This window comes from Sapajus apella, unplaced genomic scaffold (genome assembly GCF_009761245.1).
Source record: "Sapajus apella isolate SASKATOON/1434 unplaced genomic scaffold, GSC_monkey_1.0 scaffold21, whole genome shotgun sequence".
NCBI classification, from domain to species: domain Eukaryota; kingdom Metazoa; phylum Chordata; class Mammalia; order Primates; family Cebidae; genus Sapajus; species Sapajus apella.
This window is the reverse complement of record NW_022436961.1, coordinates 16,506,381-16,533,847: the sequence shown is the minus strand read 5'-3', so window position 1 is coordinate 16,533,847 and position 27,467 is coordinate 16,506,381. Positions and strand designations below refer to the sequence as shown.

The following is a 27,467-nucleotide window of genomic DNA, read 5'->3' as shown; positions in this document are numbered from 1 at the left end:
AAACATGCCCTTTAGTCTCTTCTGAGATACATGTGTAGAACGTGCAGGTTTGTGACATAGGTATACATGTGCCATAGTGGTTTGCTGCACCCATCAACCCATCTTCTACATTAGCTATCCCTCCTAATGCTATCCCTCCCCTAGCTCCTTACTCATGACAGGCCCCAGTGTGTGATGTTCCCATCCCTGTGTTCATGTTTTCTCATTGTTCAGCTCCCACTTATGACTGAGAACATGCAGTGTTTGGTTTTCTGTTCTTGTGTTAGTTTGCTGAGAATGCTGGTTTCCAGTTTCATCCATGTCCCTGCAAAGGACACAACTTCATCCTTTTTTATGGCTATGACTTTTAACATCAGGCTCTTGTCAAGGTTTTATTTATTTGTTTGGGGATGTTGTGATAGCAGTCTACTTAGAGTTTGAGTTTGAAGTTTTACACATTATCTTGCTTTCTCTAAACCAAAACTATTTATAGCACATTTCATCTGCCCTAGTTTATAGAAATACACCACAAAGTCATTTTAAGAATTTTTTCATGCATAACAGGCCCTAGGTGCCACGGTTTGGGTATGGTTTGTGCCAACCAAAACTCATATTTAAATTTATTGGTCAGTGTAACAATGTTGGGAGGTAGGGCCTATAATAGGTGATTTAGTTCTTAAGATGAATGAATGCTTTCCTCAAGAGACTGGATTAGGTCTCACAATTCTGGGTTATCACAGGAATAGATTTATTTTTACAAAGTGAGTTGTTATAAAACAGCTCAGCCTCCTATGTTTCTTTCCCTTCTTTCTTTATACACACCCATTTTCCCTTTTCATATTTATTCCACGTTATAACAAAGCATGAGAACTTCACCAGAAGCTAACCAGAGGAAGTTACTTGACCTTGAATATCCCAGTTTTCAGAACCATAAGCTAAGTAAACCTTTTTTTCTTTATAAATTATCTAGTCACAAGTATTTCATTACAGTTAAAGAGCAAGATAAAATCTTGGGACCTCAAATTCACTATGCCCAAGGGAAAAGTTCAACTTGGGAGCTGAGTCATGCAAAAGTTGCCTTCCTTTTGTTCCCAAACAGCTGTAATTTCATAGGGTAACTTTATTGTGTGTGTGTGTGTATGTGTGTGTGTGTGTGTGTGTGTGTATATATATATATATATATATATAGTGAGCACCAAACTAATGCATTATTCACTATTTCCACATCCCTTTCTTTTGAGATGTAAACTGTAGATTTACTGAGTACTAATCAGAGCCTCACAAGAATGTAACCACTTGCCCCATCACTTACCCTCCCTCTTTTGTGTTTTTCCTTTTTTTCTTACCCTCTCACTTGCTCTGCTTTTTAAAAATAATTTCTCTCTTTGGAAAAACAGCACAAGACACAGATCTTACTGTGACTTGCATAGTTTTTTTTTTTTTTTTTTTTTTTCCCCAGCATGTCCTCAACCTTGGCAAAATAAACCTCTAAATTAATTGAGATCTGCCTCATTCACTTTTTGGATTACAGTAGCAATAGAAAATCAACTAAAACAGAAAATTGGTACTTAGAAGTGGGTTGTTTCTCTAGAAATACCTTAAAATATGAAAGTGGCTTTGGAAGTGAGGAATGAGTACAGTTTAAAAGAGTTTGGAAATAAAGGCTAGAAAAAGCCTAGAATGCCATAAATGGTGGTAGTGATCATTCTTGTGAGGGCTTAGCAGACAAGAAGATTAGGGAAAGTGACGATTCTTAGATTACTTAAGTGATCAAGACCTGAATGCTGAAAGAGCTGTGGACAGTAAAGGACTTTCTATTGAGGTCTCAGAGTGAAATGAGAAACATCTTACTGAGAACTAGAGTAAAGGCCATACTTGTTATACAGTTGCAAGAAACTCGGCTGCATTGTGTCCATGCCCTAGGTCTTTGTGGAAGGTGGAACTTCAGAGTGATGAGCAAGGATTTTTTTTGTGAGAGAAATTTCTAAGCAAAATATAGGAAGAGCTGCACGGTTACTTTCAACTGTATACAGTGAAATGTGAAAGCAAGTAGAAGCAAAGTATAAGGATATGAAAAATTATCAGGCTGTCCACATAAAGAACAAAAAAGCATGTTGAGGAGAATAAAACAAGGGTGTATTAAAGACACCAGTGATTAAAGAGAATCATACTGATATAAGGGAGCCAGAGGCTATTCATCATGACAGTGGGAAAAAGACCCCGAAGGTATTTCAGAGATCTTTTAAATTGTTGGTCCCATCACAGGCCTAGAGGCCTAGAAGGAGAAAATAATTTTGTGTGATAGGCCCAGGGTGCCCTCCACAGCCTCACTGACCAGGGCTTCCTCAATACTCTGCTCAATGCATTCCACCACAACACTCTTCAGCTGTTTCAACTGTGGTTCAAGTTATTCTAGGTTCCTCTCCAAAGGATACAAACTGTAAACCTTGGCAGTATCACCCACATCATAGCTTTTAGTAGACCCTGACAGAGCTTGTGCTGGTATTCATAGGGTGCAGACATGCAGATTGCAAGAGCTATGGAGACATGGTTTCCTCCACTGAGATTTAGAAGGATGTTGCAGAAAAGCTGTGGGCCCAGGCAGAAACACACTGCAGTGGTGGGAGGGGGGAGGGGGGCTTTCACAGAGAGTCTCCACTAGGCTCCCTAGTGGAATTATGGGAGTGGGACTGCCACCCTCAGGATCCAGAACTGTACAGTCACTTACAGTGTGCAATGCCAGCCTGGGAAAACTGCAGGCACAAGTGTGCAATTGCAGCTTCTGAGAACAGCCATTTTAGACTGAGCCCAGCAAAGCCATGAGAGCAGGGCTTCCCAAGACCTTGGTGGCCCAACCTCCACCCCAGTGTGTCCATGAGGTGGTACACAAAATCAAAGATTGCTCTAGGGTTTTAAGATTTAATGTTTGCCCTGCTGCGTTTTGGATGTGCTTTGGGCCAGTTACTCCCTTGTTTCTGCCTCTCTCTTTCGAAATGGAAGTATTTACCCTATGCCTGTCCTGTCATTGTATTTTAGAAGTAGATACCTTGTTTTTAATTTTACAGGCTCACAGCTGGAAGGTGTTTGCCTGATTTCTCAGATGAAACTTTGAACTTTGCACTTTTCAGTTGGTGCTAGAGTGCATTAAGGCCTTTGGGACTATTGGGACAAAATGATTGTATTTTGCATGTGAGAAAGACATGAGTTTTGGGTGACCAAAGGTAGAATGCTAGGGTTTGTCCCCTCCATGACTCTTAGTGAAATTTAATTGCCAGTGTAAATGTGTTAGATGGTGAGACCTTTACGAACCAAATAGGTCACTAAGATGGATTAATGTCTTTCTTGTGAGACTGGATTCATTTTGGTGAAAATCGATTTGTTCTCACAAGAGGGGGTTGTTTAAAAGTAAGTCAGCCTCATTTGTCCTCTCCCTTTCTTTTCACATGTGCTTGCTTCCCCTTCTGCTATTCTGTCACCCCATGAAGCAACAACACAAGGCCCTTGCAAGACACCACTACTATGCCAGTGGACATCCCAGATTCCAGAATCATCAACCAAATAAATTATTTTCTGTATATATTACACAATCTTAGGTATTCTATTATAGCAACAGCAACACGGACTAACACAATAGGTAAGAAACAATTTAAGGGGAGGACAATCCCAGATGGCTGAATAGGAACAGCTCTGGATTACATTTCCCAGCAAAAACTTAGACGGTGAGTGATTACTGCACTTCCAGATGAATTTTTACTGCCCACAGACCAGGAGATTCTAGGGGGAAAAAGCACCACGAGTCTCCAGTGCAGCTGTTTCAGCTGGTGCAGCAGGTTTCTGCACAAAAACTCACACAAATCTGGGCACTGTTACAACTGGCAACTGGAACACCTGGGAGACAGAGTCACAAATTCAACTGAAAACAAAAAGGGGCTGAAACAGGGAGCCAGGTGATCTGGTTCAGCCAGTCCTGCCCCCACAAAGACCAGCAATCTGAAACACTCTGGACTGAGAGTTTCACAGCAAGCACAGCTGGACCTGGGATGGTCCAGCTCTGTGGGGGAAGGCTGTCCGCCATTACCAAGGCAGTCCACCACTACCTAGGGAGTCCACCATTGCCGAGGAAGTCCGCAATTGCCGAGGCAGCTCTAACCATACCCCTATAAACAAAATGCAAGGAAGTTCACACAGCAGCTGGGCAGAGCCCACGGCAGTTCAGTAACACCTCTGCTGGCAGACTGTGACTGGGCCACCTTCTTGCTGGGAAGGGCATCTCTGAAAAAAAGGCAGAATCAAGACAGTAACTTATAAATAAAGCCCCACTATCCCAGGACAGAGCACCTGGGAAAAAAAGGTGGTTATGAGTTCTGCTGCAGCAGACTTAAACATACCTGCCTAGCAGCACTGAAGGGAGCAACAAAGCTCAAAGCTCAGCACCTGAGCTCCCATAAGGGACAGACTATCTCCTCAAGCAGCTCCCTGACTCCTGTACACCCAGAGATACCTCATAAAGGAGAGCTCAGGCTGACATGTGGCAGCTATCCTTCCAGGACAAAGATAACAGAAGAGGAAACTGGCAGCAACCCTTACTGTTCTGCAGCTGCTGCAGGTGATCCCCAGGCAAGCAGGGTCTGGAGTGGACCTCCAGCAGTCCTACAGCAGAGGTGCCTGTTAGAAGGAAAACTAAGAAACAGAAAGAACTTCAACACCAACAAAAAGGACATCCAGAGACCCCATATGAAAGCCACCAACTACAAAGACCACAGGTAGATAAATCCACAAAGATGGGAAGAAACCAGTGCAAAAAGGATGAAAGCTCCCCAAACCAAAATGCCTTTCCTGCTCCAAGGGATCACAACTCCTCACCAGCAGGGAACAAGGCTGGATGGAGAATGAGTCTGATGAATTAACAGAAACAGGCTTCAGAAGGTCAGTAATAACAAACTTCTCTGAGATAAAAGAACATGTTTTAACCCAATGCAAAGAAACTAAAAGCTTTGAATAAAGGTTTGATGAAATGCTAAAAAAATAAACAGCTTAGAGAGGAATATAAATGAACTGATGGAGCTGAAAAACACAACACAAGAACTTCGTGAAGCATACACAAGTCTCAATGGCCAAATAGACGAAGCAGAAGAAAGGATATCAGAGATTGAAGATCAACTCAATGAAATAAAAGGAAGAGGCAAGATTAGAGAAAAAAAGAGTGAAAAGACATGAACAAAGCCTCCAAGAAATATGGGATTATGTAAAAAGTCCTCATCTACGTTTGATAGGTGTACCTGAATGTGATGGAGAGAATGAATCCAAGCTGGAAAACACTTTTCAGGATATTATCCAGGAGAACTTCCCCAAAGTAGCAACGCAGGCCAATATTCATATCCAGGACATAGAGAGAACACCACGAAGATATTCCTCAAGAAAAGCAACCCCAAGACACATAATCTTCAGAATCACCAGGGTTAAAATGAAGGAGAAAATGCTAAGGTCAGTCATAGAGAAAGGTTGGGTTACCCAAAAATGGAAGGCCATCACACTCACAGCAGATCTTTCAGCAGAAACCCTACAAGCCAGAAGAAAGTGGGGGCCAATATTCAATATCCTTAAAGAAAAGAACTTTCAACCTAGAATTGCATATCCAGCTAAACTAAATTTCAGAAGCGAAGGAGAAATAAAATCCTTTACAAACAAGCAATTGCTGAGAGATTTCATCACCACCAGGACTGCCTTACAAGAGCTTCTGAAAGAAGCACTAAATATAGAAAGGAACAACCAGTACCACCCACTCCAAAAAATACCAAATGGTAAAAAGCATCGACACAATGAAGGAACTGTGTCAACTAAGGGGCAAAACAACCAGCTAGCATCAAAATGACAGGATCAAATTCACATGACAATATTAACCTTAAATGTATATGGGCTAAATGCCCCAATCAAAAGACAAAGGGTGGCAAGTTGGATAAAAAGTCAAAACACATCAGTGTACAGTACCCAGGAAACCCATCTCACAAGCAAGGACACACATAGGCTCAAAATAAAAGGATGCAGGGAGACTTGCCAAGCAAATGGAGAGCCAAAAAAAACAAACAAAACAACAACAACAACAACAACAACAACAAAAACAGGAGTTGCAATCCTAGTCTCTGATAAAATAGGCTTTAATCCAACAAAGATCAAAAGAGACAGAGAAGGGTATTACATAATGGTAAAAGGATCAATGCAACAAGAAGAGTTAACGATTCTAATATATACACACCCAATACAGGAGCACCCAGATACATAAAGTAAGTTCTTAACGACTTATAAAGAGACTTAGAATCTCACACAGTAACAGTGGGAGACTTTAACACTCCACTGTCAATATTAGACAGATCAACGAGACAGAAAATTGACAAGGATATTCAGGACTTGAGCTCAGACCTGGAACAAACAAATCTAATAGACATTTACAGAACTCGCCACCCTAAATCCACAGAATATACATTATTCTCAGCACCACATCACAAGTATTCTAAACTTGACCACATAATTGGATGTAAATCACTCCTCAGCAAATGCAAAAGAATGGAAATCATAATAAACAGTCTCTCAGATCACAGTGCAATCAAATTAGAACTCAGAACCACAACAACTTCATGGAAACTGAACAACTAGCTCTTGAATGTTGACTGGATAAACAATGAAATGAAGGCAGAAATAAATATGTTCTTCGAAACCAATGATAATGAAGGCACAATGTATCAGAACCCCTAGGACACATTTAAAGCAGTGTCTAGAGGAAAATTTATAGCAATAAATGCCCACATGAGAAAAAAGGAAAGATCTGAAATTGACACCCTATCATCAAAATTGAAAGAGCTAGAGGAGCAAGAACTGAAAAACACAAAAGCTAGCAGAAAACAAGAAATAACTAAGATCAGAGCAGAACTGAAGGAGACAGACACACAAAAAACCCTTCACAAAAATCAAATCCAGGAGCTGGTTTTTTGAAAAGATCAACGAAACAGACAGCTAGCCAGACTAATAAAAAAGAAGAGAGAATAATCAAATAGATGCAATAAAAAACGATAAAGGGGATATCACCACGGATTCCACAGAAATACAAACCACCAACAGAGATTACTATAATCAACTCTATGCACATAAACCAGTAAGCCTGAAAGAAATGGATAAATTCCCAGATACTTGCATCCTACCAAGCCTAAACCAGGAAGAAGTCGAAACCCTGAATAGACCAATAACAACGGCTGAAGTTGAGACAGCAATTAATAGCCAACCAACCAAAAAAATCCCAGGTCCAGATGGGTTCACAGCTGAAATCTACCAGACATAGGAAGAGGAGCTGGTACCACTCCTTCTGAAACTATTCCAAACAACCCAAAAAAAAAAGGGAATCCTTCCCAAATCATTTTATGAGACCAACATCATCCTGATACCAAAACCTGGCAAAGACTCAACAAGAAAAGAAAACTTCAGGCCAATACCCGTGATGAACACAGATGCAAATGTCTTTAATAAAATACTGGCAAATCGATTGCAACAGCACATCAAAAATCTTATCCATCATAATCAAGTAGGCTTAATCCTGGGGATGCAAGACTGGTTCAACATATGCAAATCTATAAACTTAATTCACCACATAAACAGAAGCAAAGACAAAAACCACGTGATGCAGAATCAACAAAATTCAACAGCACTTTATGCTAAAAACTCTCAATGAACTAGGTATCAATGAAACATATCTCAAATTAATAAAAGCTATTTACCACAAACACACAGCCAATGTCATAATGAATAGGCAAAAACTAGAGCCATCCCCTTTGAAATCTGGCACTAAACAAGGATGCCCTCTCTCACCACTCCTATTCAAAATAGTATTGGAAGTTCTAGCTAGAGCAATCAGGCAAGAAAAAGAAATAAAGGGTATTCAATTAGGAAAGGAGAAAGTCAAATTGCCTCTATTTGCAGATGACATTATTGCATATTTAGAAACCACACTGCTGCAGCCCAAAATCTCCTGAAACAGATAAGCAACTTCAGCAAAGTCTCAGGATACAAAATTGACGTGCATAAATCACAAGCATTTCTATACACCAATAGCAGAATGAAAGAAAGCCAAATCAAGAATGAACGGCCATTCACAATTGCTACAAAGAGAACAAAACACCTAGGAATACAACTGACAAAGGGTGTAAAAGGACCTCTTCAAGGAGAACTACAAACCACTGTTCAAGGAAATAGGAGAGGACATAAACAGATGGAGAAATATTTCATGCTCATGGTTAGGAAGAATCAATATTGTGAAAATCACCATACTGCCCAAAGTAATTAATAGATTCAACATTATCCCCATCAAGCTACCTATGACCTTCTTCAGAGAACTAGAAAAAAACACCTTAAACTTCATATGGAACCAAAAGAGAGCCCACATAGCTAAGTCAATTCTAAGCAAAAATAACAAAGCTGGAGGCATCATACTATCTGACTTCAAACTATACTACAAGGCTACAGTAATCAAAACAGCATGGTATTGGTACCAAAACAGAGATATAGACCAAGGGAACAGAACAGAGCCCTCAGAGGCAATGCCACACATCTACAACCATCTGATCTTTGACAAACCAGACAAAAACAAGCAATGGGGAAAGGATTCCCTTTTTAATAAATGGTATTGGGAAAACTGGCTAGCCATGAGCAGAAAGCAGAAACTGGACCCCTTCCTGACACCTGACACCAAAATTAACTCCAGGTGGATTAAAGACTTGAACATAAGACCTAACATCATAAAAACCCTAGAAGAAAACCTAGGCAAAACCATACAGAACATAGGCATAGGCAACGACTTCATGACTAAAACACCAAAAGCATTGGCAACAAAAACAAAAATAGACAAATGGGACCTAATCAAACTCCACAGCTTCTGCACAGCAAAAGAAACAGTGATTAGAGTGAATGGGCAACCAACAGAATCGGAAAGAATGCTTGCAATCTACCCATCTGACAAAGGACTAATATCCAGAATCTATGAAGAACTAAAACAGATTTACAAGAATAAAACAAACCCATTCAAAAGTGGGCAAAGAATATGAACAGACACTTTACAAAAGACGACACACATGAGGCCAACAAACATATGAAAAAATGCTCATCATCACTGGTCATTAAAGAAATGCAAATCAAAACTACATTGAGATACCATCTCATGCCAGTTAGAATGGCGATCATTAAAAAATCTGGAGACAACAGATGCTGGAGAGGATGTGGAGAAATAGGAACACTTTTACACTGTTGGTGGGGGCGTAAATTAGTTCAATCACTGGGGAAGACAGTGTGGCGATTCTTCAAGGGCCTAGAAACAGAAATTCCATTTGACCCAGCAATCCCATTACTGGATATAATCAAAGGATTATAAATCATTCTACTCTAAGGACACATGCACACAAATGTTCACTGCAGCACTGTTTACAATAGCAAAGACCCGGAACCAACCCAAATGCCCATCGATGACAGATAGGGAAAATGTGGCACATGTACACCATGGAATATTATGCAGCCATCAAAAAAGATGAGTTCGTGTCCTTTTTAGGGACATGGATGATCCTGGAAACCATCATTCTCAGCAAACTGACACAAGAACAGAAAATCAAACACTGCATGTTCTCACTCGTACGTGGGTGTTGAACAAAGAGAACACATGGACACAGGTAGGGGAGCGTCACACACTGGGGTCTGTTGGGGGAAATAGGGGAGGGGCGGTAGGGAGGTGGGCAGTTAGGGAGAGATAGCATGGGCAGAAATGCCAAATGTAGGTGAGGGGTAGGAAGGCAGCAAATCACACTACCATGTGTGTACCTATGCAACAATTTTGCATGTTCCTCACATGTACCCCAAAACCTAAAATGCAATTAAAAAATAAAAGATCATACTCACTGCCTCAAATGAGAAGAGAGAGAAAAAATTAGATCCTAAAAAAAAAATCTGGGGACAGCAGATACTGGAGAGGATGTGGAGAAATAGGTACACTTTTACATCGTTGGTGGGAATGTAAAGTTGTTCAGCCATTGTGGAAGCCAGTGTGGCAATTCCTCAAGGACCTAGAAATAAAAATTCCATTTGACCCAGCAATCCCATTACTGGGTATATATCCAAAGGATTTCAGAGTTCTGCTATAAAGACATATGCACATGTATATTCATTGCATCACTGTTTATAATAGCAAGGATTTTCAACCAACCCAAATGCCCATCTACAATAGACTGGATGGGGAAAATGTAGCACATATACAGCATGGAATACTATGCAGCCATAAAAATCGATGAGTTCATGTCCTTTGTAGGGACATGGATGAATCTGGAAACCATCATTCTCAGCAAACTAACACAAGAACAGAAAATCAAACAACGCATGTTCTCACTCATAGGTGGGTGTTCAACAATGAGAACACATGGACACAGGGAGGGGAGCATCACACTTCGAGGTCTGTTTCCGGTGACTAGGGGAAGAACAGTTGGGGGTAGGGAGCTGCAGAGGGATAACATGGGGAGTAATGTCTGATATAGGTGATGGGGATTGAGGCAGCACACTATATTGCCATGTATGTACCGATGCAACAATCCTGCATGTTCTTCACATGTACCCCAGAACCTAAAGTGCAATAAAATACATAAATATACAAAAAGAAAAAAAACTGTTTGGAGCTAGGCATGGTGGCTCACACCTGTCATTCCAGCACTTTGGGAGGCTGAGGTGTGCAGATCAAGAGGTCAGAAGATGAAAACCATCCTGGCCAACACAGCGAAACCCCGACTCTACTAAAATACAAAGATTAGCTGGGCATGATGGCCCGCAGCTACTCGGGAGGCTGAGGCAGGAGAACTGCTTCCACCTAGGAGGCGGAGGTTGCAGTGAGCCAACATTGCACCACTGCACTCCAGCCTGGTGGCTGGTGACACAGCAAGACTCTGACTAAAAAAAAAAAAAGGGGGGGGGAAGGATCCAAGATGGCCGTTTAGGAACAGCTCAGGATTGCAGCTCCCAGTGAAAGCGCAGAGGGTGAGTGGACGCCACATTTTTATTGCCCACAGACTAGGAAATTCCCACGTGGAAGAGCTCCACAGGCCACCAGTGCGGCTGTGCTGGCCGGCGCTGGTGCTTTGCACCACGCGGCTGCTTTGTCGGTGCCCCGGAGCAGCGGTTCTCCATACAAAATACACCGGTTCGGGTGCCCTTTTGGCTGGCGATTGGAGCCACGGGAAGTTGCCCATTCGTCTGTTTGAAAAGGGGACTGAGAAGGGAACCAGGACAGTAGATTCCAGGGCAAAAAAAAAAAAAAGCACCACAAACCTCAGTGCCGCTGTTTAAGCCAGCTCAGTGAGTGGCCACAGGGGAAAACAGACAGACCCCGGCGCCTCTTCAACAGGCGACTGGAACACTAACTTAAAAAAGGCTTTGAGGCAGGGAGCCAGGCGATCAGGCTTGGCTGGTCCCACCCCCACAAAAGAACAGCAATCAGAAACTCTGGATTGAGGGTTTCACAGCAAGCGCAGCTGAACCCGGGACGGTCCAGCTCTGTGGGGGAGGGGCGTCGGCCATTACCGAGGCAGCCCGCCGTTGCCAAGGCAACCCGCCATTGCTGAGGCAGCCCGCCGCTGCCAAGGCAACCCACCACAGCAGAGAGACTCCGCCTCAACAGAGGCGGGCCACCATCGCCAAAGCAGTTCTAACTACACCCATATAAACAGGACTGCAGGGAAGTTCACTTGGCAGCTGGGCGGTGCCCACAGCAGCTCAGCAAAGCCTTTACAGGCCGACAGTGACTAGGCTGCCTCCTTGCTGGGCAGGGCAGGTCTGAAGGAAAAAAAAAGAAGGCAGCAGCATAACGGAAACTCATAAATAAAGCCCTAAATCCCTGGGACACAGCACCTGGGAACAAAAAGCAGTTTGTGAGTTCTTCTGCAGCAGACCTAAACATACCTGCCCAGCAGCTCTGAATGAACAACAGAGCTCACAGCTCACCATTTGAGCTCTTATAAAGAAGAGACTGTCTCCTCAAGCAGCTCCCTGACCCCTATATATCCAAAGAGCCACCTCATAAAGGAGAGATCAGATTGGCACTAGGCGGCTATCCTTCTGGGACAAAGATAGCAGAAGAAGAAAACTGGTAACAACCCTTACTGTTCAGCAGCTGCTGCAGGTGAACCCCAGGCAAGCAGGGCCTGGAGTGAACCTCAGCAGGCCTACAGCAGAGGGGCCAGACTGTCAGAAGGAAAACCAAGAAACAGAAATAACCTCATCATCAACAAACAGAACGTCAATCTGAAAGATTTGAGACCAAATCTGAAAGCCAGCAGCTACAAAGTCTACAGGTGGATAAATCCTTAAAGATGGGAAGAAACCAGCACAAAAAGGATGAAAACACCTGAAACCAGACCACCTCTCCTCCTACAAGGGATCACAACTCCTCACCAGCAAGAGAACAAGGTTGGAGGGAGAACAAGTGTGATGAAATGACAGAATCAGACTTCAGAAGGTGGGTAGCAAGAAACTTCTGTGAACTTAAAGAACATGTTCTAACCAAATGCAAAGAAACTAAGAACCTTGAAAAAAGATTTGACGAAATGCTAACAAGAATGGACAAAATAGAAAGGAATATAAGTGAATTGATGGAGCTGAAAAACGCAACACGACAACTTCGTGAAGCATGCACAAGTATCAACAGCCGAATTGACCAAGCAGAAGAAAGGATATCAGAGGTCAAAGATCAACTCAATGAAATAAAACGGGAAGGCAAGAGTGGAGAAAAAAGGGTAAAAAGGAATCAACAAAGTCTCCAAGAAATGTGGGACTATGCGAAAAGACCTAATCTACATTTGATAGGCATACCTGAATGCGATGAAGAGAATGAATCCAAGCTGGAAAATACTCTTCAGGATATTAGCCAGGAAAACTTCCCCAACCTAGCAAGGCAGGCAAACATTCAAGCCCAGGAAATAAAGAGAACACCACAAAGATATTCGTCAAGAAGAGCAACCCCAACGCACATAATCATCAGATTCACCAGGGTTGAAATGAAGGAGAAAATACTAAGGGCAGCCAGAGAGAAAGGTCGGGTTACTCACAAAGGGAAGACCATCAGACTGACAGCAGATCTCTCAGCAGAAACCCTACAAGCCAGAAGAGAGTGGGGGCCAATATTCAACATCCTTAAAGAAAAGAGCTTTCAACCCAGAATCTCCTATTCAGCCAAACTAAGCTTCATAGGTGAAGGAAAAATAAAATCCTTTGGGAACATGCAAGTACTCAGAGATTTCGTCACCACCAGGCCAGCTCTACGAGAGCTCCTGAAAGAGGCTCTACACATATAAAGGAACAACAAGTATCAGCTCAACTAAAGGGCAAAACACCCAGCTAGCACCAAAATGGCAGTATCAAACTCGCACATAACAATATTAACCCTAAATGTAAATGGACTAAATGCCCCAATCAAAAGACACAGACTGGCAAATTGGATAAAAAGCCAAAACCCATCAGTGTGCTGTATCCAGAAAACCCATCTCACAAGCAAGGATACACAAAGGCTCAAAATAAAGGGATGGAGGAAGATTTACCAAGCAAATGGAGAGCAAAAAAAAGCAGGAGTTGCAATTCTCATCTCTGATAAATTAGACTTTAAAGCAACAAAGATCATAAGAGAGAAAGAGGGACATTACATAATGGTAAAAGGATCAATGCAACAAGAAGAGCTAAGGATCCTAAATATATACGCACCCAATACAGGAGCACCCAGATACATAAGGCAAGTTCTTAATGACTTACAAAGAGACTTAGACTCCCACACAATAATAGTGGGAGACTTTAACACCCCATTATCAATATTAGATAGATCAACCAGACAGAAAATTAACAAGGATATCCAGGACTTGAACTCAGACCTGGACCAAGCAAACCTAATAGACATTTACAGAACTCTCCACCCCAAATCCACAGAATATACATTCTTCTCAGCACCACATCACATGTATTCTAAACTTGACCACAAAATTGGGAGTAAATCACTCCTCAGCAAATGCAAAAGAACGGAAATCGTAACAAACAGTCTCTCAGGCCACAGTGTAATCAAGTTAGAACTCAGAATTCAAAAACTAACCCAGAACCGCACAGCTTCATGGAAACTGAACAACTTGCTCTTGAATGTTGACTGGATAAACAATGAAATGAAGGTAGAAATAAAGATGTTCTTCGAAACCAACGAGAATGAAGACACAACATACCAGAATCCCTGGGACACATTTAAAGCAGTCTCTAGAGGAAAATATATAACAATAAGTGCCCACATGAGAAGCAAGGAGAGATCAAAAATTGACACCCTATCGTCAAAACTGAAAGAGCTAGAGCAGCAAGATCAAAAAAACTCAAAGTCTAGCAGAAGACAAGAAATAGCTAAGATCAGAGCAGAACTGAAGGAATAGAGACACAAAAAACCCTTCAAAAAATCAATAAATCCAGGAGCTGGTTTTTTGAAAAGATCAACAAAATAGACAGACCACTAGCCAGATTAATAAAAAAGAAAAGAAAGAATAACCAAATTGATGCAATAAAAAACGATAAAGGGGATATCACCACAGATTCCACAGAAATTCAAACCATCATCAGAGATTATTATAAACAACTCTATGCACATAAACTAATAAACCTGGAGGAAATGGATAAATTCCTGGACACTTGCCTCCTCCCAAGCCTAAACCAGGAAGAAGCCGAAACCCTGAACAGACCCATAACAAGGTCTGAAGTTGAGGCAGCAATTAAGAGCTTACCACCCAAAAAAGCCCAGGTCCAGATGGGTTCACAGCCGAATTCTAGCAGACATACAAAGAGGAGCTGGTACCATTTCTTCTGAAACTATTCCAAACAATGCAAAAAGAGGGAATTCTTCCCAAATCATTTTATGAGACCAGCATCATCCTGACTCCAAATCCCGGCAGAGACTCAACAAGAAAAGAAAACTTCAGGCCAATATCCATGATGAACATAGATGCAAAAATCTTCAATAAAATACTGACAAGCCGATTGCAACAGCACATCAAAAATGTTATCCACCATGATCAAGTAGGCTTCATCTGGGGGATGCAAGGCTGGTTCAACATACGCAAGTCTATAAGTGTAATTCACCACATAAACAGAACCAAAGACAAAAACCACATGATTATCTCAATTGATGCAGAGAAGGCTCTTGACAAAATTCAACAGCGCTTTATGCTAAAAACCCTCAATAAGCTAGGTATTGATGGAACGTATCTCAAAATAATAAAAGCTATTTATGACAAACCAACAGCCAATATCATACTGAATGGGCAAAAAGTGGAAGCATTCCCCTTGAAATGTGGCACCAGACAAGGATGCCCTCTCTCACCACTGCTATTCTATATAGTAATAGAAGTTCTAGCCAGAGCAATCAGGCAAGAAAAAGAAATAAAGGGCATTCAAATAGGAAAGGAGGAAGTCAAATTGTCTCTATTTGCAGACAACATGATTGTATATCTAGAAGACCCCATTGTCTCAGCTCCAAATCTCCTGTAACTGATAAGCAAGTTCAGCAAAGTCTCAGGATACAAAATCAATGTGCAAAAATCACATGCATTCCTATACACCAATAACAGACTTAAAGAGGGCCAAATCAAGAACAAACTTCCATTCACAATTGCCACAAAGAGAATAAAATACCTAGGAATACAACTAACAAGGAATGTAAGGGACCTTTTCAAGGAGAACTACAAGCCACTGCTCAACGAAACAAGAGAGGACACAAACAGATGGAGAAATATTCCATGTTCATGGTTAGGAAGAATCAATATCGTGAAAATGGCCATATTGCCCAAAGTAATTTACAGATTCAATGCTATCCCCATCAAGCTACCAATGACCTTCTTCCCAGAACTGGAAAAAACCACCTTAAACTTCATATGGAACCAAAAGAGAGCCCGCATAGCCAAGTCAATTCTAAGCAAAAAGAACAAAGTGGGAGGCATCACACTACCGGACTTCAAACTATACTACAAGGCTACAGTAATCAAAACAGTATGGTACTGGTACCAAAACAGAGATATAGACCAATGGAACAGAACAGAGGTCTCGGAGGCAGCACAACATATCTACAACCATCTGATCTTTGACAAACCAAACAAAAACAAGAAATGGGGAAAGGATTCCCTGTTCAATAAATGGTGTTGGGAAAGCTGGCTAGCCATGTGCAGAAAGCAGAAACTGGACCCCTTCCTGACACCTTACACTAAAATTAACTCCAGATGGATTAAAGACTTAAACGTAAGACCTAACATCATAAAAACCCTAGAAGAAAATCTAGGCAAAACCATTCAGGACATAGGTGTAGGCAAGGACTTCATGACCAAAACACCAAAAGCATTGACAACAAAAGCCAAAATAGACAAATGGGACCTAATCAAACTCCACAGCTTCTGCACAGCAAAAGAAACAGTCATTAGAGTGAATCGGCAACCAACAGAATGGGAGAAAATTTTTGCAGTTTACCCATCTGACAAAGGGCTGATATCCAGAATTTACGAAGAACTAAAACAGATTTACAAGAAAAAAACTAACAAGCCCATTCAAAAGTGGGCAAAGGATATGAACAGATGCTTTACAAAAGAAGACATACATGAGGCCAACAAATATATGAAAAAATGCTCATCATCACTGGTCATTAGAGAAATGCAATTCAAAACAACATTGAGATACCATCTCACGTCAGTTAGAATGGCGATCATTAAAAAATCTGGAGACAACAGATGCTGGAGAGGATGTGGAGAAATAGGAACACTTTTGCACTGTTGGTGGGAGTGTAAATTAGTTCAACCATTGTGGAAGACAGTGTGGCGATTCCTCAAGGATCTAGAAATAGAAATTCCATTTGACCCAGCAATCCCATTACTGGGTATATATCCAAAGGATTACAAATCGTTCTACTATAAGGATGCGTGCACACAAATGTTCATTGCAGCACTGTTTACAATACCTGGAACCAACCCAAATGCCCATCAACGATACTGGATAGGGAAAATGTGGCAAATATACACCATGGAATATTATGCAGCCATCAAAAATGATGAGTTTGTGTCCTTTGTAGGGACATGGATGAACCTGGAAACCATCATTCTCAGCAAACTGACAGAAAAGCAGAAGATCAAACACCGCATGTTCTCACTCATAGGCGGGTGTTGAACAATGAGAACACATGGACACAGGGAGGGGAGCACTAAACACTGGGGTCAGTTGGGGGGAAATAGGGGAGGGAGGGTGGGGGGTGGGGAGCTGGTGAGAGAGAGCAAGGGGAGAAATGCCAGATGTAGGTGATGGGGAGGAAGGCAGCAAATCACACTGCCACGTGTGTACCTATGCAACAATTTTGCATGTTCTTCACATGTACCCCAAAACCTAAAATGCAATAAAATAAATAAACGCAGGAAAAAAAAAGAAACAATTTATGGCCAGAGTGAATGGTTCTGTGTTGCAGTTAATTTCTAATTTCAGGTTCTTGATATTAGAACCTGCTATGTATAACTGGTTAGGTTAGAACACATATACCTCTACTACGTAGTTGTTGAAAACTAAACTGGATTTAACAGATACTACCTGTCCAGATAATCTGTGATGTGCTGTTGGTGAAAGACATTTTGGAGGTGAAAAGGCAATTATTTTGTTAACCAAGAATTAAACAGTCTTATTTTGGCTGTATTTCAAAATTTTGGGGAGGCAAAGAGCTTAATATATTTGTTGTATTTTTATTATATAAATTGTTAGTACAATTGTAATTACATATGAATATGCACATTCACATTTACTTAAAAATAGAAAAATAGCAAGCAGTAACCAGGGCTGCATGTCAAATAGTAAATAAATAATGAATTCATATATGTGGATTCATTTTTTAGAATAATTGTTTTAAATGTGATACGTTTTAAGAGCTTTAGTTTTAAATATTCAAGTTAAAAATTTAAAAATTCAGTACTTCAAATATTTATTTTTATACATGTTTTTTAATTAGAAGATTTATCTTCTTAAGATAAGAATCCTATATTATTCTGAGTTTTGCTATGGCAAACTAGCACATTCAGTACATGTATACAATACATGACCATTTTTAAAGTAAAGTATACTGCCCTAAATAATACATGCTTTCAAGATTAAGCAAATATGGTTGATCAGAAAGCACATAATATTATAGTAGAAAGAATCCTCTCATTCAAAAGCTGAGAAATCAGAACCTGTGGAGGGAACTTCCCATTTCCCGCCTTCATATCATTCTCTCTTTTGACATGTATTTATTTTAATCTCTTTCCATAATACATATATTGCATATATACAGATTAAAAGTATTTACTGAAAATCATCTTTGTCTAGTCCAAGATGCTTAAAAAATAATAATAAAATAAAAAAGAGGGAAACAAAATAAACAGAGTAGTTGCCCCAGAGAGTTTCCTAGGAAATAAAGAACATAATTTTAAGTACAATCCTTCTTTGGTATCACTCAGGATTAGTTCTACAGTTCCTCACAGTGGATACCAAAATCTTCAGATGTGCAAATTCCTTACATAAATGATGGCATAGTATTTGCACATAGCCTATACATATTCTTCCCACGTAGTTAAAACCATCTCTAGATGACTTATATATCTAACACAACGTAAATACTTGAAGTTGGTTAGAAAATGGTTAGACAATACCATTTTATTTATATTTATATATGCTGTATTGCTAATTTTGCTGGTTTTCTTTCCTGAAGAATTTTCAAATCATGGATGCTTTAATTGCCAATGCAGAACCCACAGATATGAAGGCCTGACTGTATTTGTAATTAAATTCTCTTAAGTGTTATAAAGGAAAAGAATGTACTATGAGATCTCATTAAAATCTGAAGTCTGAGTGAATAGAAGCTAAACAGGAACAGAGAGGGAGAAAGGCAGAATGAAACCTCTAGGAAACAGCTTAAGTAGGAATAAGCATGACGTAGTAAAGAAACTGAAAGAAAATTATAATGGCTGAAAAACAGAGACTAATGGGAAGAGTCATGTGAGATTATGCATAGCCTTTGTCTTTTCCTAAAAGCAATGAGAATTAAGTCAACAAGGAATTCAACATAGTGAAACTGTAAAATCAGATTTGCATTTTATTAAGTATAGGAAACAGGCTTGAGTTAGGGAGTGGTAGCTGTAGAGGAGATGAGTTAGGGAACTTTTGAATGTTCTGGGAAAAAGGTGTTAGTTGGCTGTAGACCTACTAGGAGGGATAGAAGAAACAAAAATGAAAAATCTTCTAATACTTGGAAGAGAAATCTTCATGTCTTAGTGATTCATGATTGTGAATGTGCTAGGGGAAAATATCAAAAGAAGGATCCTATGATCTGCAACAATGCCAGAAAATGCACAGGAGTTCCATCGACCGAGCATCAGAACTTGGAAGAATATGCTTAGTGGAGATAAATTATAAAATGATATTTTTGAAAAGTTAAATTTGAGGTGCATTTGTGACATTCCAGAAGAAATATATTTTTTAAAAAAATACAGTTTAAGATGCATGTCTATATAACAAATAAGAAATCTACATGGCAAATAAAAATCTGGAAATAATTGGTACAGAAGTATTCAAAACATGTTAATAAATGAGATCACTTAGGAGAGAAATATCAAGTAAGAGGAGAATGGAAATTCCCACACTGAATAGAGAAATAAGCAAGAATATGCAGAGATTCATCATAGTAGCAAGGCAAATAGGAAGAAAGCAGAAGCATATGGTGAAATATAAGTGAAATTCAGTATTACAGAAAGGAAGAAATAATTTTGTCAAATTTTCCAAGATATAAAGTAATTTAATTTGGAAAGTATCCATTGAATAAAGACATGGAAGTCTAGAAAAATGAAGTAAGAGTTTTCTTACAGTTTTTCTTAAGTAATGTAGGATACAATTTTTTAAACAAAAAAAACAAAGTATTGGAATTAGACCCATCTAATACAGAAATAGAAGTGAAGAAATGGACAAGTAGGGTATTCAACACATTTTCTTTTATAGAGTAAGGTGGTAAGGGGATAAACAAGTTGACAGAATAAATATCTGTTTTGTGTTGTTCTTAATTTTTAATTTGTACAAGGATTCAGAATGTATAAGTACCAATTCAAATAACCAAGTAAATGTTAAAAAAAAAAAAAAAAAAAAAAAAGGAAAAACAAAAAAGTAATAGATAATAGTATCAGGTCCCTGACAGGTAGGAGTGCTATCAAACATTTCCCTGAGATAAGAGTTCTAATTATTCCTTTTCTACATATTCTTTCTTCTTTTGTCTGATCTCAAAATAGCGTATTTGTCTTAGAAGTTATTCATATGACTTATTATTTATATTAGCAGTTATCAAACTGTTTCAGGATGCCTTTGAACTAAACAAGTATTGAATATTCCAACAAGCTTTTGCTTTTAGGGATTATATCTATCAACCTTTACCATTAGTAGTAACTTTTACCATATTAGTAACTAAGACTAACAAATGTTAAAATGTATACTTTTATATTCAAACTTTTACCATATTAGTAACGAAGAATAAGAAATGTTAAAATATAATGTATACTTTTATATTCAAATAATATATCATGTTAATATAAATATCATATTTTTATGAAGAACCAATGTATTTCCAAACAATCATTTAGTGAGAATTGCGTATTTTTGCAAAACTCTGCCTGGATTAATGTGACACAGCTGTTTGCTCATATCTGCTTCTGCATTCATATCAGATCATTATTAATATTTTTCTTTGATACTACACCAAATCTTACAAATCAAGGTGAATTTCAATGTGGAATATGAAAGCTATGTCAATGAACTTTTATTCTCTGATGCCTTAAATACCATATGTCTATCTACAATTTGTGTGGGACTTTTAACTAATTCATGACTTTGTAACATCATATACTGGTCATTTGAGAATTACTGGGTCACTGAGTTATAAAATACCTAAAAAGTCTCATGTGTTATCAATGTGACTGATCTTTTCAAAAAAATCTTTAAGCATTGGGAACCTATTAGGCTCATGGTCCTATACACAAGGTTTCCTAAGTCCTATTTTTTTTTTTTTAACCTGAAAGCTTAAATGTTATCACTGGCAATAAATACTGTCAGTTTTATTCCTTTAGAGTGATAGATTCAATTTGTTCATTCTGAGAAAACATCCCCTAAATACTTAAACCTGAATTAAACTCTGTCAGACATTCTTTAAAGTTAAACGATGTTCCGTTAAAAAAAAAAAAAAAAAAAAAGGCTACTTTAGTTCTCGAGGAATTGCACATTTTAAGTAAGGACATTTTTAAATTTTTTCCTCCAAGAGCAGAGATCACCGGGTGCAGTGGCTCACACCTGTAATCTCAGCACTTTGGGAGGCCCAGACAGTGGATCACGAGGTCAGGAGTTCAAGACCAGCTTGCCCAACATGATGAAGCCCATCTCTACTAAAAATACAAAAATTAAGTGGGAGTGGTCCTGCACACCTGTAGTCTCAGCTTCTTGCAGGGGTGAGGCAAGAAAACTGCTTGATCCCGGGAGGCAGAGATTGCAGTGAGCCGAGGTCGCACCACTGCACTCCATTCTGGGCAAAAGAGTGAGACTGTCTCAAGAAAAAAAAAAAAAAAAAAGAAAAAGAAAAAAGAGCAGAGCTGGCAGTAAAGAGTATACTGACTACTAGGACCCTTTACTGTCAATATCTTGATTTCTGCTAAGGCACCAGCACTCTCACCCATCATGACTTTGTTTCATTGGTGCAAGTATCAGCACAGTGAAAAAGGAAAATAGCCTCTTGTTTTATGGAGAAAATAGTTGAAACCTTTCAATTGCTCCTGAAAACATCCCAGAACCCTAGGAATTCATGAATCACAAAGTGCACTGCTAGTATACAGCATTCATTCTGCAATTGACCCTAGATGCTTTCAGAATATTTCAGATGCTTTTTAGCTACTCTCCTGCACATTTTTTAAAAATTAAATTGATCTTTATATGAATCTGTGTTGTTTTATAAGACTAGATCATTTCCCACTTTTAAAATACTTCAGTTCTATTACTATTCTTAGTTATGATATGCTTTCACTCAAAATGTTCAAGAAACTGTCAACTGAACATATTTAAACTACTTTAGAAGCTTTCTGCATTCCAAAGTAAGTCTGCATGAATGCAAATTATTCAAAGCCCTGTGTGCTGCATAGGTACGACTTACGTAAGAAATATTTGCTTCGTTTAATTCCTTTCTGTCAACTTGCTTCTTTTCATATAGACAGTTCATTTCCATTTATCTCTGTGAGAGCTCAATTGTCTTTGATGACTCAAGATTAAAAAAAGTCAAAAGAGAGAAAATATGTGTCATTCATTTGGGCAAATTATAAGACATAAAATGTATGAGATGAAGACCTGGTGAGACACTTTTCAAGAGCAAAGTTTAAAATAGAAAACTACTGATCTTGTACTGGGGAAACAGAGATCCTAATTGCTGTCTGTAGGTGGAGAGAAGCAGCTTTTTTTTTTCCACAAAGATTAAGCAAATAAGGATATGATTCTTAGGGGAATCAAGAATGGGCAGTGGCTCCATCTCCTCTTTTGCTTACAATTCACATCTGTCATTTTCCTTTCAGTAAGTATTGGAAATGGGCATAAACTTGCCTGCATCACAATTAAATTACCCAAGTGAGGAAATCCATGTCCTTATTTTAAGATGTTCTGTTCAAACTAAAGTAGTCTCAGCAAATTTACCCTGAGGGTTTCCTGGGATGCTTTGAAATGCTCTTTTGTATACATTTATTTGGTGCAACCAATGTTGATTCAATGCCAAATCTGTCATAGACACTCTAAGGATATGAAACTGAATATAACTTGGTCCCTTTCTGTAATGTATTTATAAACTAGTGGAAAAAATAACATTCACATAATGCTAGATTACTCAAAAGTAACTCATGATAAATTCTCTAAAGGTTTAGAGATAAAGATAAAAATGAGGAAAAAAATAAGTGAAGGTGACATTTTTAACGGAACTCTCAATGGGGTAAGATTTTAACAGGTGGTGATAATTACAAAGGCATTCCAGTTATAAATGAAATACGAGGTATAAAAGACACAGAAGAAAAATTATAAGTAATAGTCAAAATGTGCTTGACAGTTGGCAATAAACTCAATTAACTGAAGCCAATTCACAGGGACTTAATACAGAAGAAAAAAATGAATTAACATCAGAGAGCTATGCTTCAATTTAGGTTATTCCACTTACACTTATGTCAACTGGACACATCATTTTATCCTTTTATGACTCAGTTTTCATCTGTAGAATTAGCATTATGAGCCCTGCCTTTCCTACATTATTAGACTCAAATAACACATTCACAAATGTGCAAGAACTATGAAATAATATTCTTCGTGGGTTTTTTAACTTGTTTTAAATAATTTTTAATATTTGAGGTGGAGTCTCGATCTGTCACCCAGGCTGGAGCACAGTGCTGTTATCCCAGCGCACTGCAACTTCCGCCTTCTGGATTGAAGCAATTCTCCTGCATCAGCCTCCTGAGTAGCTGGGACTACAGACATGCACCACCACACCCAGCTAAGGTTTGTATTTTTAGTACAGACGAGGTTTCATCCTGCTGGTCAGGCTGCTCTCAAACTCATGATCTCAGGAGATCTGTCCACCTCGGCCTCCTGAAGTACTGGGATTACAGGTGTGAGCCACCAAACCTGGACATCATGTGTTTTATCATAATTTTTACTTAAACAATTTTTATTTAAATATTTATTATAATACCTGCCTGAAATATATACATCGAAATTTAGTATTTGTCAATGGTAAAAATGCATACTAGGAGGATAAAATAGAATATGCATTGCATAGTTTAAAGCACCACTAATAAAATTTTCTGGAATGTTGGGAATATTCTAGGTCTATCTTGACTAATCTAGGGGCCACTTGCCACATTTGTCTATGCAGCGATGTGAAACATGGTTACTGCAGCTGAAGAACTACATGTTTAATTTTTCTTAATTTTAATCAACATAAACAAGAGTTAAGCACCACATGTGGCAAGTGGCTCTTGTATTAGTGCAAGTTTCAAAAATGGTACCTACAAGACCAAAAAAAAAAAAAGTGACTGAACATTTTTTATTATTCATATTTCTACTGAGTCTAAGATTTCAAAGTAAAAATGCTAACCACGAATCTCCTAGAGGCAAATGAAGTAATTATTTCAAATAGCCACTGACTATGGAAGATTACATAACATATAATTTATTTTAATTCACAGGGAAAAGCAATGATCAAGTTACTTTACTTTTTCATTAAAGAAACAAGTTTTTGCATAAAAAATACAGATTACCTATAATTAACAAAAACGCCAAAGACTGGAGAAGTATTTCCAATACATAGGACAAATACAATGCTAATTGCCTAAAAGTATAAAATTTTGTCATTCAGTAAGAAAAATGTATAACCTAATAATAATCAAATGTAGGACATGAATAGGAAAAGAAATATAACTGGGAAATAAACATTGGATCGGTGATCAGTATGATTATTTTTCTTTTTAGACAGAGAGAGATTTAACAATTTGGGGAGTGGATGCTGAAAATGTCTACGAACTAGGCCACTCCATACATTGATAAAAGGCATTAAATTGATGTAGCCTTTTAAGCAAAGAATTTTGCAAAATAAATTTCATAAACAAGAAACTATACTTCTAAAAGTTAACGTGGAGAAATAGGAACATTTATGTATTGTTGTTGGGAGTGTAAATTAGTTCAACCATTGTGGAAGACAGTATGGAGACTTTTCAAAAATCTAGAACTAGAAATACCATCTCAGCCAGCAATCCCATTACTGGGTATATACCCAAAGGATTATCAATCATTCTATTATAAAGACACATGCACAGGTATGTTTACTGCAGCACTGTTCACAACAGCAAAGACTTTAAATCAACTGAAATGCCCATCAATGATAGACTAAATAAAGAAAATGTGGCGCATATACACCATGGAATACTATGCAGCCATAAAAATGGATGCATTCATGTCCTTGGCAGGGACATGGCTGAAGCTGGAAACTATCCTTCTCAGCAAACTACTGCAATAACAGAAAACCAAACACCTCATGTTCTCACTTCTAAGTGGGAGTTGAACAATAAGAACATAGGGACACAGGAAGAGGAACATCACACACCAGGGCCTGTTGGCGTGAGGGGCTGATGGGGTGGGATAGCGTTAGGAGAAATCCCTAATGTAGATAATAGGCTGATGGGAGCAGCAAACCACCATGGCATGTGTATTCCTATGTTAACAAACCTACACGTTTGCACATGTATCGCAGAATGTAAGAAACAGTCACAAATATGAATGAGATATTCATTTAAGACTGCTCATAGGAAGGCAGCTTTGGCCCTGTACCTGCTACTGTTACCATGGAGAAATTGTTGGAGCTGGCAGTCTAGGAATCAATCTTCTCTCAGCCTTTAAGCTCACCTGGTCAGAATCCTTGGGTGAGCCTATGGGACCCTTCCTCCTGGCTCCGTGGTTTGGAACCAGTGGCTTTGGGACTGTAGGAGGATAGACAAAGATTCTCAGGGGCTGCTAGATTCTTCCCTGATGGCATCAGGCACTTCCAGTCACTCAGAGGATGAGGAGTCACTGGCCGGGTAGAATTGGGCCTCCTCCCCGGCCTTGGGCACCATCTCTAAATGGAGAAGCCCCTCCAAGTTCAACAAGAGGAAGAAGTTCAACAATGAGCAGGTGGAGAGCAGCCTGGCAAAGGGGGCCAGTGGGGTGGAACCAGGGCACTGTTTGGGGAGTGAACCCTCTTCCAGTGAGAAGAGGAGGGTATCCAAAGCCCCCAGCACTCCTGTGCCACCCAGCCCAGCCCCAGCCCCTGGACTCACCAACTGTGTGAAAGAGAGTAAACAGCCACTTCAGGTGACCAAAGATCTGGGCCACTGGAAGCCTGCAGATGATCATCAATGCAGCCTGCTCATCAGTGCTGTGCTGCAGACCAACGACCTGACATCCGTCCACCTGGGCGTGTAGTTCAGCTACCACTTCACCCTTGGGGAAGTCCCAGAGCGCTAGTATGCTCTGCTCTATGATCCTGTCATTCCAAGTTGGCCTGTCAGGCCATGAGGCAGTGGCACCTGGATGATATTGCAGCCATCAGAGCAAAGCCCTTTCCAGCAAGGCTAAGGAGCAGCTGCTGAGCAAAGTGGGATCGACCAGCCAGCCCATCTTGAAGACCTTCCAGGACCTGCTACACAGACACCCTGATGCCTTCTACCTGGCCCGTACCGCCAAGGCCCTGCAGGTCCACTGGCAGCTCATGAAGCATTATTACCCTCTGGAGGGCCAGAAAATGCAGTCACTGCCCAAAGGGGACCAAGTGCTGAACTTCTCTGATGCAGAGGACCTGAATGATGACAATAAGCTCAAGGACATGTGAGATGAGGTCCTGGAACATGAACTGATGGTGGATGACTGGCACCAGAAGTCAGAGATTCGGCAGCTGAAACACAAACTGTGTAAGTGGCAGATGCCAGTGGACAGCATCACAGGCATTAGCTCTCAGGACTCTGACAACCAGACACTGGCAGTGCTGCAGGGCCGCATGGTACAACACCTGATACACTCATGCGAGATCACCCTGGGCATAGCAACCAACGATGACCAGATTGATGCGGACCTGTGTCTGGAGGGTCCTGCCTGGAAGATCTCCGGGAAACAAGGTGTCATCAAGCTGAGGAACAAGGATGATTTCTTCATTGCCAATGAGGGTCAACGGCCCATCTACATCGATGGACAGCCAGTGCTGTGTGGCTCCAAATAGCGCCTCAGCAACCACTCTGTGGTCGAGATCGCCAGGTAGCCATTCATCTTCCTCATCAACCAGGACCTCACTGTCCTCATCCGGGCAGAGGCTGCCAAGATCACACCACAGTGAGGAATGGCAGCAGGACCCCTGGGCCCTCTCTGGCCTGTTTCCCCTACTACCGCAGCCCCCTTGATCTGGCTCCTGGAAAATCCTGCCCAGAGTGGACAGGGTGAGGCTCAGCTGCAGGCCATTGATTTGAACCTTTGAGGGAGAATAGAGCTGGCCTTTTTGAAGCCAGCAGAGGCTGAGACACTCCGGCTTCCCTAGAGCCAGGGCCCCTCCCCCTCTTCCTCTCTCTAAAAACAACCCCTACCCCCATTGCCACCTTCAGTCCTGTGTCTCCAGCTGATTAGCTTCAGACTCTTCCTTTATTTTCTTTTGTAAATAAAAAGCACCAGTTTCAAAAAAAAAAAAAAAAAAAAAAGACTACTTATAATAGTACAACTGAAAATGATGAAAATATTCTTAAGTTCAAATTGTTAAATAGTTTATTCATACTAGAGATGGGCCAAATGTGCATTTGTTCAGACACTGAATTGCCAATGTTAAAATTACT

At 39.9% G+C, this 27,467-nt stretch overlaps 1 pseudogene; it reads left to right on the top strand.

The window, feature by feature from the left end:
* The first annotated feature begins 22,191 nt into the window (after positions 1-22,191).
* On the top strand, positions 22,192-26,980 carry LOC116558201 (annotated as a pseudogene).
* The last annotated feature ends 487 nt before the right edge of the window (positions 26,981-27,467 follow it).